This window comes from Myotis myotis, unplaced genomic scaffold, assembly GCF_014108235.1.
Source record: "Myotis myotis isolate mMyoMyo1 unplaced genomic scaffold, mMyoMyo1.p scaffold_m19_p_9, whole genome shotgun sequence".
Classification (NCBI taxonomy): domain Eukaryota; kingdom Metazoa; phylum Chordata; class Mammalia; order Chiroptera; family Vespertilionidae; genus Myotis; species Myotis myotis.
This window is the reverse complement of record NW_023416401.1, coordinates 57,463,938-57,476,143: the sequence shown is the minus strand read 5'-3', so window position 1 is coordinate 57,476,143 and position 12,206 is coordinate 57,463,938. Positions and strand designations below refer to the sequence as shown.

Sequence of the window (12,206 nt, the reverse complement as noted above, 5' to 3'; positions counted from 1 at the left end):
CCTCTGTCAATATCCCTCAAATTGGACACTTAGTCCTGGGGCTTGGCAGAATAGGAACATGCTAGAAGTGCTCTTCAAAGTAAGTTTCATACTCATTTTACATCTGGGAAACAATATTCCCATAAAAGGGGAAGTCACTGAGTGGTTCAACTGCCTCAGGAGAGATGGCTTACAAATTCAAAGAATGAAACCAAAGTGTCTTCTGTACTGAGCTTCAAACTGATGAGCTCTGGGTGAAGAGGCACTTAAGTAATGAAAGTTGGCAGGGATAATGTGGCTAGGGCCTCTCCCCTCAAGCTAGAAATGTTACATAAAGAACACCTACCTTTCCTGTAATAGTCTCATTGAAGAAAAAGCTTCTAAATGCATTTCTACTCTCTGGTCTTGACCCCCTCTTTATGCCCCTACTCTCAACAAAGGGGCCAGTATGATGCTTCAGGCCCGTGGGTATCAGTGTAAATGTAGACCCTGTGTACAGCAGTATGAAAAGGGGGTAGTTACGGGCAGTGGGCGAGTTCCTTCAGATTAATGGTAAAGGAAGGCCTCTTCCTCCCCACTGTTCTTGAAAGTGGTAATTGCTCCATGGAATTCACTGGGAACTTCCCCAGTTCAGCCTCATGAATAGGAATATCTGGGGTAGGGATCAGAACTCTGGATTTAAAACGTACACTCTAGTTTGGAAGCTGATAATGTGAAGACTCCCAGAAGACAGGGCCCACATTTGCCTGGGGTGGCTGTAACCTCACTATGCTGGAGCTATAGAGGAAAGGGTCTGAAACTCAGAGGGGATGTGGAAATAATTGAGTCACTGCTCTCAATGTTATTGGTTTCCAAAGCACTTATCTGATCTAAGCCTGGGTTCAAATTCTGGTTCTGTCACTTCATTAGCTGTTGTGACCATAGGCAAGACAGTTTACTACTCCAAACTTCAGTTTCCTTATAAATAAAATGGAAATATTCACCTCCTAGGAGGATGAAATAAGATTGTTATTATCTGGCCTCTCAGCCCTGTGCTGAGAGTAAAACAAAACAGTTAAAATAACTTGCCTCATACCACACAGCTTTTAGGTGCCAGAACTGGTGCTAATTACCAAGAGTTCTCCAGCCTCAATATGCATCAAGATCATCAGGAGAGGTTACAAAGCTGCAAAATTCCCAGACCTCACCCCCAGAGAGCCCAGGAATTTGCACTACTCATTGATGCTACAGGAGAGTCTCATGCTATTGCTCCAGAGTCCCAATCATTTATAATCGGGACACTGGTTTATCCCCAGAAAACTGCTGGGTTGGGAACACAGCACCTTATCTTTCAAAGTAAAGAGGTGAGAGGAAGAGGGTACTACGAAGTAGTCTCCTCAAACCATTTGACTTCCCCTTAAGCCCCTCAGGAGTCTATGGTGGCCTGAAAGTTAAGTACTGCCTCTGAGACTATCATTTTAATTTTATATAAGCATCCTAGCCGGTTTGCTCAATGGGTAGAGCATTGGCCTGTGGACTGAAGGGTCCCAGGTTCGATTCCAGTCAAGGGCATGTACCTTGGTTGCGGGCTCGATCCAAAGTTGAGGGTGTGCAGGAGGCAGCTGATCGATGTTTCTCTCTCATTGATGTTTCTAACTCTCCATCCCTCTCCCTCTCTGTAAAAATCAATAGTTTTTAAAAATTACATAAGCAACCCACATTCACTATAGAAAAATGTTAAAAAGAAATCAAAGGACAGGAGTTCAATACAGTGGTTAAGAGCCTGACCAGCTTTTTTTTTTTTAAGAAATACAATTCATAAATAAGTAGACGCAGATATTCATATTTATATACAGCTGTATAAAAGGGAATGATGGCAAAAATAGCTCCATAATAATAATTTTTCCTTAGGTATCACTGCCATTAGCCCCATTTTATGAAATACATTAAGCCTGTAGAAACATAAGGCTGGGAAATATATTGAAAAATTAAAAAATGATATTAACAAAGGAAACTAAAGCCTGCTTATTCCATTTTTGTTAGGAACAACAACATGTAACTTAAATATTTGCACTAGTTTCACTCAGAAAATCTACCACTCCATATAAGACACTCTAGGTGCCTTATCCATAAGTTGCTTTTGATTGACAGTTGAGTGAAATTTCATTATCACTACTAAAATATATCACTCAAAAGTATATATATTTTTTAAATATATTTTATTGATTTTTTACAGAGAGGAAGGGAGAGAGATAGAGAGTTAGAAACATCGATGAGAGAGATACATCAATCAGCTGCCTCCTGCACACTCCCTGCTGGGGATGTGCCCACAACCAAGGTACATGCCCTTGACCGGTATCGAACCTGGGACCCTTCAGTCCGCAGGCTGACGCTCTATCCACTGAGCCAAACCGGTTACGGCCAAAAGTATATTTCTTGTTGAAAATGTGTCAACAATACAATTACCAAAGAAAGAAGTAGTATATTATTTTTAAGTTTTTGTAATTGAAAACAAAATTTCAATAGCAAATCAGATGCCATATTATTATATACTAGAGGCCTGGTGCATGAAATTCATGCACGGGGGAGGGGGTAATCCCTTAGCCCGGCCTACACCCTCTCCAATCTGGGACGTTCCTCTCGCAATGCGGGACCGCCAGCTCCTAACCGCTCACCTGCCTGCCTGCCTGATTGCCCCTAACCACTCTGCTTGCTGGCCTGATCGCCCCTTAACTGCCCCCCTGCCAGCCTGGCCGCCCCCTAACTGCTCCCCTACTGGCCTGATTGCCCCTAACCACCTCTGCCTCGGCCCCTGCCACTGTGGCTTTGTTCAGAAGGACTTCTGGAAGATGTCTAATTAGCATGTTACTTTTATTAGTATAGAGGCCCAGTGCATGAAATTCGTGCACTTGTGTGTGGGGGGGGCGGGGGCGGTCCTCAGCCCGGCCTGTGCCCTCTTGCAATCCAGGAGCCATCAGGGGATGTCCGACTGATGGCTTAGGCCCATGCGGGAGTGGGCCTAAGCCATCAGTTGGACATATTTAGCACTGCAGTGGAGGCGAGCTTCTGGCTGAGCAGCGCTCACCCTGTGGGGAGCACACTGACCATCAGGGGGAAGCTCCTGTGTTGAGCTTCTGCCCCCTGGTGGTCAGTCCGCATCATAGCAACCAGTCATTCTGTCGTTTGGTCAATTTGCATATTAGCCTTTTATTATATAAGATTTCAAAAAACATAAGAAAGCCATAACATTTGTTACTTGGTAGAATACAGGCTTTTTTTCTTCTTTCCTTAAGGATCAAGGCCAGTGTAGATAAATTCATTTGAAGGTAATACTAGTATCTTATCTTCTTCTTACACTTTCGGAACTTTTGACCATATTCACTTTCTCTAATGTTTTCTGTGCTTCTATCACTAGTTTGTTTTTGCCTCTTTCATTTATTAATTTGGTAAAGGACAGGGTCATGTGGTTGTTGATGAGTCCATTCATAAGGGCTGGGTCCAGCCTCTAGATTTGGAACATGGTTTAGTGAAGGAGGCACAGCTGTGTTCTTAGGAAGTAATGCTGTCATCTCACAGTAAGGAAGCTACAGTGCTGGATTACATGCATGACACTGCATCTTCTGAAAGAAGAACTGCATGGGAAAGAAAGAACTGCCCATGGCTTCTTCATTTCTGTAGCTGTGTGAATTGATCTTAACACAGCTCTCAAAACTCTGGTTAGCTGGTTCAGAAGAGTGAGAACTCCTAAATCGATACTGCACATTAATTGGTCTTTCATATAAACGAATTCCATTCAGCAAAGCTATGGCATAAGACACCGATTCTGGGTGTTTAAAGCAGCCAAATCCAAAAGACTTCAGCTTTCCTTCTCTGTCTTTTCATATAGTCACTCTGGTTAATGCCCCAGCCTATAAAAAACTGAAGGAACAGCTTGTAAAGGATCTCTTCCCACACTTGGGCCTCTAAATTCCCCACAAACACCCTCCTGTCAGCCTCCTCCTGAGCAGGGAACATCCCCCCGTTCGTGGTGGAGGACTAAGGAGGAGATGCCAACACACCGCCCTCTTTCCTGGCCAGCTTTTGAAGGAAAACAAATGTATGTACAACATTTAGCAAAGCTAACACCTACTAAGGACTCAAAGTGCTAGTAAAACATTTACAGTAGGCAAAAAGAAAAGAGAACCAAGATATAAATTCAGACCTCTACCTCACAACAGATGCTCTTTCCATGGTTCATGGTTTTCCCTTCAGAACTGATTTCTGTGATTCCATCTATGATGTCTGGGGCCACAACCTTACCTCTAAGAGCACACCTTCCTCTCCAAACCCTACTACAAGCAGCTGGCAATAGTATAGAGGCATTCAGCTGGGAAGACACAGAGGACACCTCATTTTATTGCGCTTTGCTTTATTGAGCTTCACAGATGCCACGTTTCTTACAAATTGAAGGCAAGACCCTCCACGAGCAAAAAGATTACAACTCACTTTATTGTGAGTTATGGTGCTCTGGAACAAGATCTCAGGGGTATGGCTATACTCACTCCAAGGCTGAGATCATATGTTTGAGAGGTGCTAAGAAGCCCCAATCTGACAAGGGCAAATTTTTCCTAATTTCAAATGTCTCTCTCACTTCCAAATCTGACTTCATCAAGTTCTTTTCCATATTAGACCACCCAGTATGTTTATTTTTTAACCAGATGGATGCACTGGGATTCAGCCAGATTCCCTACTTCCTAAGAGAAGGAAAACCTTGGGTGAAAGCAAAAAGGGAACAAGGCATAGGGCCACAGATAACCTACTAGGCAAGGGCTCTCCACCATAGCTCCTCCACTTGGCTTTTTCTGCTCCTAGAAAGTTAAGAGGAAAACACAGATCATATTTTGGTTGCCTGTTGAATCTCAAACTTGCTGTATGACCTTGGGCAGGAGTGTAGAATCTGAGGAACCTTCCAAATATGACTTTCTGTTACACCCTCCTCCCATGAAAACACAAATTTTTTTTTTAAATATATTTTTATTGATTAAGATATTACATATGTGTCCTTGTCCCCACGTTACCCTCTACCCGCCCCCCGCTCATGCCCTCCCCCCCTCCCCCCCCCCCCCCCCGTTGTCCGTGTCCATTGGTTAGGCCTATATGCCTGCATGTAAGTCCTTTGGTTGATCTTTCCCCCTTACTCCCACCCTCCCCTACCCTCCCTCCAAAGCCCGACAGTCCAATCAATGCCTCTCCGTCTCTGGATCAGTCCTTGTTCATCAGTTTATGTTGTTCATTATATTCCACAAATGAGTGAGATCCTGTGGTATTTATCCGCTCTCCAGTTCCATCCATGCTGTGGCAAATGGTAAGAGTTCCTTTTTCTTCTTCCTCTTCTTAAAGAATACCTTTCAGCATTTCATATAATGCTGGTTTGGTGGTGATGAACTCCTTTAGCTTTTTCTTATCCGTGAAGCTCTTTCTCTGACCTTCTATTCTGAATGATAGCTTTGCTGGATAAAGTAATCTTGGTTGCAGGTTCATGCTATTCATCACTTTGAATATTTCTTGCCACTCCCTTCTGGCCTGCATGGTTTCTGTTGAGAAATCAGCTGACAGTCGTATGGGTACTCCCTTGTAGGTAACTGACTGTCTTTCTCTTGCTGCTTTTAAGATTCTCTTTGTCTTTTGCTCTTGGCATTTTAATTATGATGTGTCTTGGTGTGGTCCTCTTTGGATTCCTTTTGTTTGGGGTTCTCTGTGCTTCCTGGACTTGGAAGTCTATTTCTTTCACCAGGTGGGGGAAGTTTTCTGTCATTATTTCTTCAAATAGGTTTTCAATATCTTGCCCTCTCTCTTCTTCTGGTACCCCTATAATTCTGATGTTGGTACGCTTGAAATTGTCCCAGAGGCTCCTTACACTATCTTCATATTTTTGGAATCTCTTTTCTTTTTTCTTTTTCAGTTGGGTATTTTTTGTTTCTTTGTATTTCAAATCTTTGACTTGATTTTTGGGATCCTCTTGTGTGCTGTTGGATCTCCGTAGATTATTCTTTATTTCAGTCAGTGTATGCTTAATTTCTAGTTGGTCCTTTTTCATGTCCTCCATGGTCTCACTATATTTATTGAGGGACTCATTAAATTTATCGGCGGTTTCCATAAAATTCTTGAAAAACCTTATAAACATGGCCTTGAACTCTATATCCAGTCGTTTGCTTTCCTCCCTTTCTGCCATTTGTGACCTGTTTCTTTGTCTCCGCATTTTGGCTGCTTCCCTGTGTTGATAGAGTGGCTTTGTGTGCTAGGTGTCCTGTAGGGCCCAGTGGCTCAGCCTCCCCAGTTACCTGAGGTGGACACTCTTGGTGCACCCCCTCGTGGGCTTTGTGCACAGTCTTGTTGTAGCTATGCCTTGGTTGTTGTAGGATCACTGGGAGGAATTGACCTCCAGGGCAATTGGCAGCGAGAATCAGCTGTGTCTGCAGTGGGAGAACTTCTGTGCTGGAGACACCCTTCTGGGGCAAGACTTGCTTCAGTGGGGCTTTGGTGCTCACTGAGACTGCACCCTGAGTGTGTCCCTTATGGATCTGAGGAGTTGTGATCTGGATGGTTCCCCTCTGACCACTGGGTACAGTGGCTCTTCGATCTAAGGAGGTGCTAATTTAGCCTCTGCCTGAGGCTACCCAGCAGGAACTACGAAGAGAACTGCAGATTCCCCTTCCTTTTTTTTGGAGTTTGGAAGTGCCCTGATGATGCTCAGCTGTGTAGGAATGCGAGCCGCTGTGGGGCCTTGGGCCTTCTCTTGGAAGCTCTGGGTCTATCTGGCCCGGCTGCGGTTAGGTAATTACAGGTTGCAAATGGCCGGGGCATTCATATGCAAAAGCCTCTGCCGAAGCCTGGGCGGGGCGGGGTCTCAAGGAATCAAAGGGCGGAGAAAGCAGCTATGGCGGAGCCTCAGCCCTGCCCTAAGGAGTCGCGAGTCCCAGTGTCCCGGCAATGGCTGCACGCACCTCTGAGGGAAAGCCACTCTCAAGCTCGCCCGCTGCCAGACAGTCCAGTATCTCCCCGTATGAGTCCTGGGTCCCCAGAGACTTCCCGGAACCGGATTCCAGAGCCGTCGGGAGCTTGTGTCTCCCTCCGGATTCAAAAAGACAGCCGCGTCCTCAGGTGCCAGACCCTTTCCCCCCCGTACCTCTGCACTCCACCTCCGCAGCTCCTCCCGCTCGCAGTGTGCTTTTCTTTCCTTCTAGTTGTAGAATTTACACTCAGCCAGCCCTCCTGTAGTTCTGGATGATGTCCACCTTGTGTTTTTGATGCATTTATCGATTGTTGTGGGAAGCAGCAATTTCCCGGTGTTTATCTATGCCGCCATCTTAGTTTCTCCGAAAACACAAATTTAATGAATTTCAGAGTTAAGGTCAGAGCTTCACATAATGACAAAGAATTAATTCTTTTGGGGGGTTGGGAGATAAAATGATCTCTGCAGATGATATGATCATAGATGTAGAAAATTCTAAAGAACACACACACACCTGTTAAATTAATAAATGAATTCAGCAAAGTTGCAGGATACAAACTCAGTTAAACAATAACAGTGAACAGTACAAAATGGAAATTAAGACAATAATTTTATTTAAAATAGCATTAGCCCGGCCAGTTTGGCTCAGTGGATTGAACATTGTCCCATACATCAAGGGGTCACCAGTACGACTCCCAGCCAGGGCACATGCCCATGTTGCGGGCTCGATCACCAGTAGGGGGCATGCAGGAGACAGCTGATAGATGTTTCTATCTCTCCCTCTTCCTGTCTCTCAAAAAAATCAATAAAAACATTAAAATAAATAAATAAATAAATAGTTCTAGCTGGTTTTTCTCAGTGTTTAAGAATGTTGGCCCACAGACTAAAGGGTCACGAGTTCTATTCTGGTCAACGGCATGTACCTCAGTGACAGGCTCCATCCCCAGTCCAGGGTCAGGCCAGGGTAGGTGTGGGAAGCAATCAATTAATGTGTCTCTTTCACATCAATGCTTCTCTCTCTGTATCTCCCCTTCTCTTCCACTCTCTCTAAAAATCAATGGAAAAAATATCCTTGGGTGAAGAGTAACAACAAAATAAAATAGCATCAAAAAGAAAAAAATACTTAAGAATAAACTTTACCAAGGAGGTGAAAGTTATATATACTGAAAACTACAAAACATCACTGAACAAAACTGAAGAAGATACAAATAAATGGAAAAACATCTTGCTTTCACATATTGGAAGACTTGATATTGCTAAGATGTCAATACTACCCAAAGCAATCTATTGGTTTATTTCAATCTCTATCAAAATCCCAGTGACATTTTTTTTTTTTACAGAAATAGAAGAACTCATCCTAAAATTCATATGAAATCTTAAGTGACCCCCAGTAACCAAAACATTTTGGAAAAGAAGAATAATGTTACAGGACTCACACTTTCTGATTTCAAAACACACTACAAAGCTATGTTAATCAAAACCGTGTCGTACTGGCAAAAAGACAAATACACCAGTGGAACAGAATAGACAGCCCTGAAATGAACCCTCACACATATTAGTATGGTCAAATTCAAACAGCACACAAATCACCTGACCAGCCTAACACTGGTTCTGCTCCCTTAAAGCAGATCCATGATTAATGCAATCCTTGAGTTAGTTTACAGAGAGCACTGCACACATGCCACCTCTATCCTCAACCTGCACCCAGAACCAAAGGATAGGGACATGACAGGAACTTGAACACTGGAACCCTTACCATAAGCGGCAAAGTTCCAAGGTTCTAATTAATTAGAACTTGCTCCTAATCCCTTAAAAACCTTCCCTGAACCCTGGATCTGAGAGACTGATTTGAGCCTTGTCTGGCTGCCTGACAAATTTCCTTCTTTTTGTGAAAAACCTGTTGCCTCAGATTTTGGCTTCTCTGGGTGCCACAGGCAAGGGACCCACTGACTTTGTTCAGTATCAAAATGATTTTCAACAAGGGTGTCAAAACCACTTAATGGGGAAAGGAAAGTCTTTTTAACAAATGGTGGTGGGAAAACTGGATATCCATCTATAAAAGAATGAAATTGGACCCTGACCTAACACCTTATTAAAAAATTAATTCTGAAAGGGATTAGTTGTCCTAAGAAGCACAAATTGCTAGTTATAAAAATAGTCAAGGGGATGTAAAGTACAGCATAGGGAATATAGTCAATAATATTGCAATAACTATGTATGGTGCCAGATGGGCACTAGATTTATCAGGATGATCACTTCATAAAGAATATAAGTATCTAGGCATTATGTTGTACATTTGAAATGAATATAATATTGTATGTCAACTACAACTGAAAATAAATTTTAAAAATTAACTCAAAATGGATCAAAGACCTAAACATAAGAGCTAAAACTAAAACTCTGAGAAAAATATAGGCGAAAAGCTTGATGACACTGGATATAGCAATGATTTCTTGTACATGACACCAAAAGCACAGGCAACAATAACAAATTATACAAACTGGACTTCATCAAAATTAAAAGCTTTGTTATATACAAAGACAATATCAACAGAGTAAAAAGGCAACCCACAGAATGAGAGAAAATATTTGCCAATTACATAGATGATAAGGGATTAAATACCCAGAATACATACAGAACTCCTAAAACTCAACAGCAAAAAAACAAATGACCAGACTCAAAAGTGGGCAAAAGTCTGGAACAAATATTTCTCCAAAGATATACAAACAGGCAATAAGCACATGAAAAGATGGTCAACATCACTAATCAGTAAGGAAATAAAAATTAAAATCACAATGAGATACCACTTCACAGCATTTGCTTTAAAAATAGAGAAAACAAGTGTTGGCAAGAGTGTGGAGAAACTGGAACTCTTGTGCACTGTTGGTAGTAATTTAAATGGTGCAGCTGCTATGGAAAACAGTATGGAGCCCTAGCCGTTTTGGCTCAGTGGTTAGAGTATCTGCCTGTGGACTGAAGGGCCGTGGGTTTGATTCTGGTCAAGGGCACATACCTGGATGCACACTTGGTCCCCACCCCTTTTGGGGCACTTGTGAGAGGCAACAAATGGATGTGTGTCTCTCACATCGATGTTTCTCTTTGTCTCTCCTCCTCCCTTCCATTCTCTAAAAAAAAAAAAAAAATCATTGGAGTTAACAGTTTAGAGGGTATAGAGTTTCACTTTTGCAAGATGAAAGGTTCTGAAAATGGATGGTGGGTATGGCTGCAAAACAAAGTGAACAGACTTCATTGTGCCACTGAACTATATATTGAAAAGTGGTAAATTTTGTTATGTATATTTTACAGCAACTTAAACAATTTTTAAGTAAAAAAAATTAATTCCATTTTATTCCAGTTTTCTCCATCTTCAGTGCCCCACTAAATCTCACCTGAATAACTTTCACAGTCCTTAGTCTCACTCTGATCCAGTCCTCCAAACAGGAGCCAGAGTGATCTTGGTTAAGCTGCAAACCAGAAAAGTGAAGTCCTTTTGGTGGCCTCCTCCTCCCTTTTGGGATAAAAACAAATTCCTCAACATGACCCTCCCTTTTCTTCCTCATTTGTGGCTTTATTCCTTACCATTAACCCTCATGGTTTTATCTTCTGAAATGTTCTCTCCTCCTCCCCCATCTTCCCCTTCATAACTCCTACTCTTCCTTCCGAGCTGTCTTCCTTAACGCCCACTACAAAACAGACCTGTACCATCAAACCCAGCAGACTGAAAACTTACCTTCTTTGTATCTGACCACGGGCTAGCCTTCCAATATTCTCTGAGAGGGGTCAGTTTGCCTCCGGTGCTGCAGACCACCAGGGAGCCTGTAAAAGAAGTTTTATACCGATGGTGCACTTTCTAACCGGAGTGAGCTTGTTAGGCCTCGCCATAGTTTGCATATGGGAGGGAAAGGGGTTCAGAAAAGAGGTAGGGCCAAAAAGAACAAGATCCATGGGAAAGTTAGGGTAAAGGGGTACACCCAGGTCTGGTCCAGACAGAGTAATGTCTAATAGCGCCCCTGGGGTCCAGCCCCACGCAACCTCCTCAACAGGATCTTGGGGTTAGACTGCGGTGGGAAACCCCAGCTGCGGAATTCTGGAAAAGCTCAGCAGGAGCCTCTCTTGCTCACCTAAGGTGGAGAACTGCAGTGAATGTTAACATGTATGCAAAGGCTGTTTTGACCTTATTATTTTTTTTAATATATATTTTATTGATTTTTTACAGAGAGTTAGGGAGAGGGATAGAGAGCTAGAAACATCGATGAGAGAGAAACATCGATCAGCTGCCTCCTGCACACGCCCCACTGGGGATGTACCCGCAACCAAGATACATGCCCTTGACTGGAATCGAACCTGGGGCCCTTGAGTCCGCAGGCCGACGCTCCATCCACTGAGCCAAACCGGTGACGTTAGGGCCTTACTGTTATTCTTTAAAACTTAAAGCTTAGGGTTAAAAGTACAAATTTTAAAGTCAGACAAACCCGGGTACTAGTTGCACGATTCTGGGCAACCTGCTTTGCCGCCATGAGTCCCCTGCACACAGCGGTGTGCCTCGGTCTCGCCTGACTGGGTAGCGGGGCGCTAAATGCGGGCTACAGGCCCGCCCCCCGAATTTCTGAGGAAGTCCGAGAATTTACATCTGTAACCCACTTTCAAGGCCATGTGGCCGCTGCCGGTCCAGAAACACGCTTTATGGACCACTGACCTGGCACATAGTGAGGACACGGCAGATATTCTGATGCCTCAACAAGTACTTTCTCCACTTCAACCCCGTGAGGCGTCCTCAGCTGGTTCCAACTTGCTCCGCAGCCTTAGAGAATCATTTCTCCTCTTTGGAACTCGGGGCTCACTTGCCAAAAGAGGGTGCTGGGCAAGGTGAGACACTAAGTTATTACCGACAAGAGTTGGCATCCTGAACAAGGTGCTACGGAACATACAGACTTAAGGAGAAAACGAGCAGGGGCTAAGTAATGAGAGGCAGCGTGAGGCTCCGGGGAGCAAAGTCTGGGCTAGAAAGGACGCCTCCGGAAAGGCAGGGTCGTGTTCTACCCCGCTGCTCGAATGGACGAGCTGCGGCGAACTGGGCGACGCTCCAGTCCAACCTCCGCTTTCCCTGCAAACGCCATCTCCAGTCTCCACAGCGCCGCCTCGCGCTCGTGTCGCGCCCCTTCCAAGACTGTCCCTTCCGTCACTTCCGTCATGCGTAGAGCTAGCTTGCCGTCACTTCCGTCATGCGTAGAGTGCTTGCGCTGAGACCACGGGTACT

The 12,206-nt window shown here is 43.9% G+C and overlaps 1 long non-coding RNA gene and 1 pseudogene across 3 annotated transcripts; both read right to left on the bottom strand.

Annotated features, from left to right (window-relative positions):
• Positions 1-3,168: 3,168 nt before the first annotated feature.
• LOC118662664 lies at positions 3,169-5,000 on the bottom strand (annotated as a pseudogene).
• A 2,200-nt stretch (positions 5,001-7,200) lies between these two features.
• Positions 7,201-12,104, bottom strand: LOC118662666. Of its 3 annotated transcripts, XR_004969828.1 has the most exons (6): positions 11,646-12,104; positions 10,680-10,765; positions 10,339-10,413; positions 9,963-10,074; positions 7,873-7,996; positions 7,201-7,463 (listed from the first exon to the last, which is right to left on the bottom strand). It is a non-coding gene; the product is annotated as an uncharacterized LOC118662666 (long non-coding RNA). The 3 variants fall into 3 exon arrangements; XR_004969829.1 differs by lacking the exon at positions 7,201-7,463 and having other exon boundaries at positions 7,795-7,996; positions 10,339-10,457; XR_004969827.1 differs by lacking the exon at positions 7,201-7,463 and having other exon boundaries at positions 7,795-7,996.
• Positions 12,105-12,206: the final 102 nt, after the last annotated feature.